Below are 7641 nucleotides of genomic sequence, written 5' to 3' on the forward strand. Positions count from 1 at the left end.
ATGCATACACGGCGGCGGAAGCGCATTTCGCTTGCGAGTGACCGCGCAGGAACGCAGCGGCTGAAGTAGACCAACATCGTCATGGAAAAAATGTGCGTATCGGATGTGACAGCACATGCGAAAGCGTTGAACCGAAAGTTTCAGTAACAACAAACACGTTCACGGAGCTCTAAGCACATTGTTGTTGTTGGATAAGGACCACAATAACACGAGTGCATGGGTACTGTTTAGAGCAATGTGAACGACAAGGTTCACGAAGATTTTCATACGATTTGTATTAATTACGCCAAATTCTGCCTCAGCAACAGTTTGATCTCGTCCATTAAAAAAACGAAAGAAAAACGACGTATTTGTTTTTCACATATCCACGTCCTGCTCATGTGTTTTGCGTTGAGTGTAGATTATAGACAAAACAACTGATTCTTTTATATCAGTACAGTGCTTGTGCCTGTAGGAGAGAAGGCTCTAAGGAGACCTGCCTTCCAGTTTTTCTTCACTAACCAGTAAAATAAAAAGAAATTTAAAACGCATTTGACCGACACGTGAGGACGACAGTGAGCCTTCCTCACCCGGACACTTCCTGCGCTAAATATACGTGACGAGAACAGTGTCGATGTCCAAGTATGGTGTTCCAAACATTACGGTCTTGATGAATACCTTAACGAGGTTTCAAACCGCGTGAAAGCTCTTTCACTGTGCCCCTGGACACAACTGACGACTTCGGGGATGGCGCTGAGCGGCATTTTTCTATCACGCACGTGTGAACAACGCTACACGATATGGGCTTGCATACGGCAATGGCAGCGTTCCAGCTGCTATAGGGCGCATTGCACGGAGGCCATCATAATGCGCGGCCGCCGAAAGGGAGCTGGCGGTGATGGAGCGTAGTGCGAAAGAAAGGCCAATGCTCTTTCTTTCTTGTTTTGCGTTTTGCCTTTCTGACGTCTACTATATTCGCGCGGCATGTGCCAACCCGTCGACGTCCTGTTGTTGCGGCGACCTGCGGAGTACATCCCAAGGCGGCTGCTAGGGAGACGCAAAATAATAATAAAAAGAAAACGGAACCCTTGCGTGACCAATTGGCGCGGACAATTTGTCACCGCAACGACGCCCATGCCCACCCTCTCTTATTTTCCCTTTCCCCCTTTCAAATCGCCTTGTTCGGAAGGAAGAAGAGAGAGAGAGAGAGAGAGAGAGAGAAAAGAAAGCAGACAAGATCATTTTGAGCATGAATGCGAAAGAAAGGAAACAATGGGACAAAAAAAAAAAGCAACTAACATCTCCATTGCTGGCGGGTTCGTAGGCTGACATGCGTCCTTTTTTGCGCCTCCCTAAGTGAGCGCCGTTTGGAAAACTCTCTGGGCGCGAAATGGGCTTCAAATCGGATCGGGGTCGAACCAAGTGCGGGTCGAACGGTGCACCCTCCCTCTTTCCCATTCTCTTCCTTCTTTTCCCCAGCCCTTGACCCGCGTTTACCAGGACGGATCCCGCATGCGTTCACTGCGAGTCGTCTATGAGTTCAACTGCAGTGGTGCTGCAACGGGCCGTGTTACTATACGCTGAGTGGGTCAGGGATCAAGCTGCCATGATCACATTGGCGTTTCGCATCTTTTAATGTTTACACAGGTTTTTCGAGCATTTCGTGAAGGTCAAGATACTGATTTAATTATCGTGCCCTTCTATGCTACTGATGTCTTCCCGTGGAGTGCAGTGATGCACTTGTGTGGTCAAACGGCGACATTGGTTGCCGCGCATCCACCAGGAACGGCTGTGCTGTATCCGCTTCTGAGAGTATGCCGGGAATATTACAGCACGTGTAGCTAAGGAAAGTCTCATTAAGCTGATTAGCAAGGAAGTTTAAGCCTTTGCTCTCACGTTTACAGGATGACAGCGCTCTTGTAGTTTTACATGCTATGATGCCTGCACAGGGCACAAGGTGAGTACCCTATATCCAAGGTTGAGATCGTTTAATACGGGTCACCCGCCTGACATCTTCAGTGCAAGTAGTGGGTAAACGAAGCGCCCGTAAGAGTCCGTGCAAGAAGGCCGCATGCATCGCGGAAAGTACGGTATGCGTAAGTTGGCTGTGTACACACAAACTTGCGCACGTACAGCGACAGCGCGAGGCGCGCGCGGAGAGGAGGGGGGGGGGGGCGAAGAAAGAGGAGGTCAGATGCGGTTAGAGGGATTACGCTAATCCGACGTGGCTGCGGTCGTCAAAAGGGAAAATGCCGCGCTCTGAATGGCCGGGAGCTCGGAAGCCAATCCGCCGCAGATTCGACAATGGGCGCGCCCGCCCTGTCGTCGTGTGCAAGCGGAACGCCGCCGATAAAAGGTCTCGATTCGGCGCGGCTGGGCGGCCGCGCAGAATGACGACGTCGCATGTGCTTCGCCCTCGCAGAGCTCGAATTCGCGCACCGGTGTCAGGGCCCTTTGTGGCCGCACGCCGTGGTTGTACAAATACATAAACGGCGGTAAGGTTGGTTTAGTACATGAGAACGGGCCCCGGCGTTAGTCTATATTGAGACGTGGCCACGCTGTGTCGGGACCCGCGTTGACAGACATACGCGTGCCTAATCGAGTTCTGGCGGGCGTCGTTGTTGCCTGGGAGGAAACGTACGGCGAGAACATAATACGCGACACCGCTGCGGGGTTTCGGCGGCTATAAATGGCCGCGCAACAATGCTCGACGCCGGATGACTAAATTGTGCCCGACCACATTCAAGCCTGCGAAAAAGTAAGAAATAAATGAAACGCCAAACTGGGATGAGCATTAAAGCGCCTGCATATTAGGTTAACTTTTTTTTCGTTGCGAGATAGTTTGTATGGCGGCCTCTTGGCCTCGGTGCAACACCTATTGAGACGGTAGCTGCGATGCGGAAGCCCAAGTTGGAATTCGGCATGCCTTAGTTTTTTTTTTCCGTTGAGACAGTCTTGCTTTCATCGTTCCTTTTTTTCCCCTTGAACATGAATGGATGCACATAATTAACTTCGAATATTCTGCCGAAAGCATTATTAGGGTAACAGTGAAACCTCGTTATAACGAACAGTTAAAAAGTCGGAAATTAGTTCGCTATATGCATAATTCGTAATATAAAATTTCGTAAAAAGTGCATACAAGAAGAGCGAAATTCAATCAGAGAAGGCACAGCAACTCGAACGATGCTTACTTGGGTCACGTTCATTTATTTACGCACAAAGAACTGCGTTATTGGTCTGCGAGCTTGGTCTTTAACGTCAGTGCCACTCTTTTTTTCACATTCATCGCCATCACAGCACTACGCACACCCGCGCACCGCACTCGACACGACCACCGAAAGAGTATCCACACAACGCTACGACGGCCACGCCACTGCTAACACTAAAACGCAAAAGCAACATTCGATCACGCCGCTGCCGCCGCTGCTGAAGTGGCGCTGTCAGTGGTTGTGAGATGCGGACGATTTCTTTGGCTGTCAACTCTCGATGACGACGTGGCATCTGTGGCGCTGTCAGCACCTGCCAGGTATGTCCTGAACGTTTGCTGCGCCGCACAACACACTTGTAGTGCAACGAAGCTTGCCGCCTGCTATTAAAGTGAGGTAGGGCTCGGCGTCGCGAAGTTTGTTATATCCGTTTTATGCCAAACCACGTTCGCTATAGGAAGTTAAAAATACATGTGTTTGACAAAAATATTTTGGAAGAGTTCGATATATTCAATAATTCGTTATATGCGTGTTCGTTATATCGAGGTTTGACTGTATTTCTAAGCAGCATTTGCGCTGCCGCAGTCCGATGCTAATGTTGAGCTGGCGAATATTCACTTGTGAGATAACTACGGACAAATGTCGTAGCAAAAAGACATGCAAACCTTGTAGAGCTTATGGGGTTCATATTTCTTTTCATCCTATATGTTTAAAAGCACACTAGCGAAAATCGCCCTGGATAAATGTGTATATAGCTGCACACAGACAAAAGGAGCCCTCATGTGAATTGTCAGAGGCGCGCAATACCATGGCCCGACCATTTCTCATGCGGAAATCTGGTGGCACCAGGAATGACCGCACATCCCGAAAGTGTGATAATACAATAATGCACTGTTCACGCGGAAGCGTTAATGAAGATTTGGTGTGGATTGCTTCGCGCAATGCAAGGTAAAGATAAATTGTATTTTTACTGTGAGCTCGAAGCATTGATAGTGTTAACTAAAGGGATAGCTTATGCAGAGTATCGTCTTGATTATTTAATTTTTAATTATTATGCAATAGTTTACCTGCATCAATCGCGAAGGCTTGCCACCACCACTGCGTTGCAGAACACCAGCAGTTCACCTCACTGCAGCAGCGCCTAAACAGACACTCATCAAATCACAATCTTCTCCTTTCTCATTAAAGCCGAACGGGCTTCTGCTTGCCCCGCTAGCTATCTGCCCTTGCACCCTGCTTGTCACAATCAAAGAAACCGCCGACACAACATGCTGAGTGCGTCACAGTGCGGCTCCAACTAGCATCTACCGAAGTATTTCTACGAATAGGTTGGTGCAAAGTTGTAATAGAAATATGTCGAAGAGAGCTGCTCAATACCTTACGTGAACCCACAAAATGTCGGTTGACAATGTTGCCCTGCTATAAACATTCACTGTGGTGCGAACAATCTGAGCATGACTTTCGGATTAGACCCGTAGTTGGGATGTAACTAATCGGTCTTATGCCAATGTTGTACATTGCCCTGGCTTTTCCTGAGCTCAAGAAAAAGCACGGTCGGTTGGTCCCAGCCTATAGTCCGCCGTCAGGGCAGGTGCCCATGAACTCTCTTCTGTAGGGCTTTCGTGTCATTGCAAAAGCATGTACAGCCTGAGTCTGTTTACAGCGCAAACGAGACGATACATATACACGGAAAGGCGAGGCGACACCAAACGAGCGATGCCACTCTGTGTCGTCTGGGTTGCGCTGTAAACAAGGATATGAGACGACTATATAGAGTGTGTTCGCTGATCTATGACTACAGGGAAATTGTGATGCATGCAGCCGGCTTTCTGTCTGCTATCTTGCAGAGTAATAGTTACTAATAAAGCTGTGCATGGATGGATGAATGGAAAAACTTTATTTAGGTTCATTAGGTTGTGCTAGTTTTCTTGCCCGAAGCTGGCCGCTTCTACGTTGGGACCGAAAGGCATAGCCTTTCGGTCGCTTCGCGAACCCGTTGGAGTGCCCATAGCCGTTTGTAATGTGAGACTGCGTAGAGCTGCGTCCCACCGCTCTTCAGTGTTGTCTTTGTCGCTGCGTAACACGGAGGAACACCAGAACATATAACTAAGATCTATGATGTCGTTACATTTATCGCATGTTGTAGGAGTAGAGAACTCCGGATCTTGCTGAGCTTTATTTGTTTACTGTGCGGAGAGAGACGACCCTGCGTCGTGGGTAGAAGTGCTTGGTTGGCTCGTTGTACGTGAGGAGGAGATTATCCTTGATATCTGGAACCTCAACATCTTCTTGCCTTGTGGCTGCACGATTGGCAAGTCCTCGTGCAGCATTGTGGGCAGATTCGTTGATGTTCGCGGGAGCGCCGGTGATTTTTGTCATATGAGCGGGAAACCAGATGATCGCGTGAGGTTTGACAACCTTTCCGTCGAGAATTGCCAGGGCCTGTGTAGAGATGGCTCTTTTGGCAAATACTCGGACGGCTGCCCTAGAATCACTGTAGATCCTGGATCTCTTTGGGTCTAAAGGTGCCAATGCGATGGCTACCTGTTCTGCAATTTCTGGTTTTGTGGTATATGTGCAAGCCGAGTTGACGACTTCACATTTGCCGTTCAGAAGGAGCGCTGTGAAGGCTCGTCTATTGGACATAAAAGCTATGCTCTAACAAATTTTGTGTACGTCGTTCTTATTTGCCTTGTTGCGAATGTCGGTAACACATGGACACTACACTATACACTTCTGCACTATATGCTCTAATAAGTTGTCCTCGATATCAGCCATACTTAAGTCTTTGGAACACCACAAAACTCGCCTGATGAAAGGTCCTTAACATGGAAGACCTGGGCCGCCGAGCAGCGCATCAGCACAATGAACTTCTCTGAAGGCCTTAGGAGCATACCTAAATATTAGTGATATAATATCTAATTACTGACATGCGGGGAGCTTTAGACTCTGAAAAATATACTTTATTTATTTATATTTTTCTTACTCATTTGTATTATATTTCTGTTGATTTTCGTAGGTTGCTTATTACCATTTGTTTTATGTGCGTCATTAAAAGCATAATTTCATGTTTGTGAGAAACTAACTTTCTTTCTCTTTTCTTTTGTTGAAAATGACTGCGATTGCAAGAAAGCAGTTTTCTTCGGCCTATATCTTTGAATATGCGAAACGTGCTATATTTCTGTATGTTTTTAGAGCACAGCTCTTAGGCCCCCGTTCCTGCGTTGAGCGTCCGTGTTCCTCGGCATCCCTCGGCGTAACCTAGCGAACGAGCGCAGCTAGGGATGAAATAGAGAACGCGGAGCACAGTGAGTTATGAAAGACGATGATAGCGAAGGGAGCTGTAGGAGGAAAACGGAGGAGGAGGCTACAGTGAAAGCATGAGGAGGAGGAGGAGGAGGAGAGTATGGCGTAAAGGTGAGGAGGAAAGCTTAGTCCGCGTAAAGCGAGCTCTGCGCTCAGTGCACGTGACGACTGCTACGAGATGGCGCCAGAGCAGCGCGCCGTCGTCTGTTCACCAATGGCATGCGGCGAGCGCGTAGACCGATACCATAATATGGAAACAAAGTGCAGCATGAACAGATGTCTGCCTGCGGCGGCTGCGGTGATTCGCGCCCAGGCGTCATCCACGCACTGCCTCTCGCGATTTCCCGATAAGCTAGGCAGTCGTGCCATTCTCCGCTCAGTTGGCAATGTCCCGCACGAGACAGATTGCCCGCGCCAGCCGTTATATTGCGAAATGAAAATGCACATAGAGGTGAACTCAAACTTCAAATTAGGGACCATCGCAACTGTCGGTAAAATTTTTCTTACATATTCAAAACAACTTCGACATAGCTCTAAAGATCCACCTCGCCTATTATCTTCCTTTAATTCGAAGAAATTAACATAGTGGAGGAGCCGGCAACATACTGAATTCGATGTCAACGTTATCAATCAATCAATCAATCAATCAATCAATCAATCAATCAATCAATCAATCAATCAATCAATCAATCAATCAATCAATCAATCAATCAATCAATCAATCAATCAACCAATCAATCAATCAATCAATCAATCAATCAATGACGAAATCGATGGCTTTACGAAACTCGAAGAGAGCGAGACAATGTTACTGAGTTTCCGCTTGTGCTTTATTCTTTATAGCTTGTTCTCGCTAGTGCTAGTAGCCGGATTTGCTAGATGCATATTTTTTGCACTCGAAACAGGGACGACATCACGGAGCCTTAGGGACGTGCAACTTGATAACGTCAGCAATCCCGCAAATACGCTAGCAAAAATGGCAATGAACGACAATCTTATGGGCATCATTAATAATATTTGGGGTTTTACGTGCCAAAACCACTTTCTGATTATGAGGCACGCCGTAGTGGAGGACTCCGGTAATTTTGACCACCTGAGGTTCTTTAACGTGCACCTAAATCTAAGTACACGGGTGTTTTCGCATTTCGCC

Source organism: Dermacentor albipictus, chromosome 3, assembly GCF_038994185.2.
Source record: "Dermacentor albipictus isolate Rhodes 1998 colony chromosome 3, USDA_Dalb.pri_finalv2, whole genome shotgun sequence".
NCBI classification, from domain to species: domain Eukaryota; kingdom Metazoa; phylum Arthropoda; class Arachnida; order Ixodida; family Ixodidae; genus Dermacentor; species Dermacentor albipictus.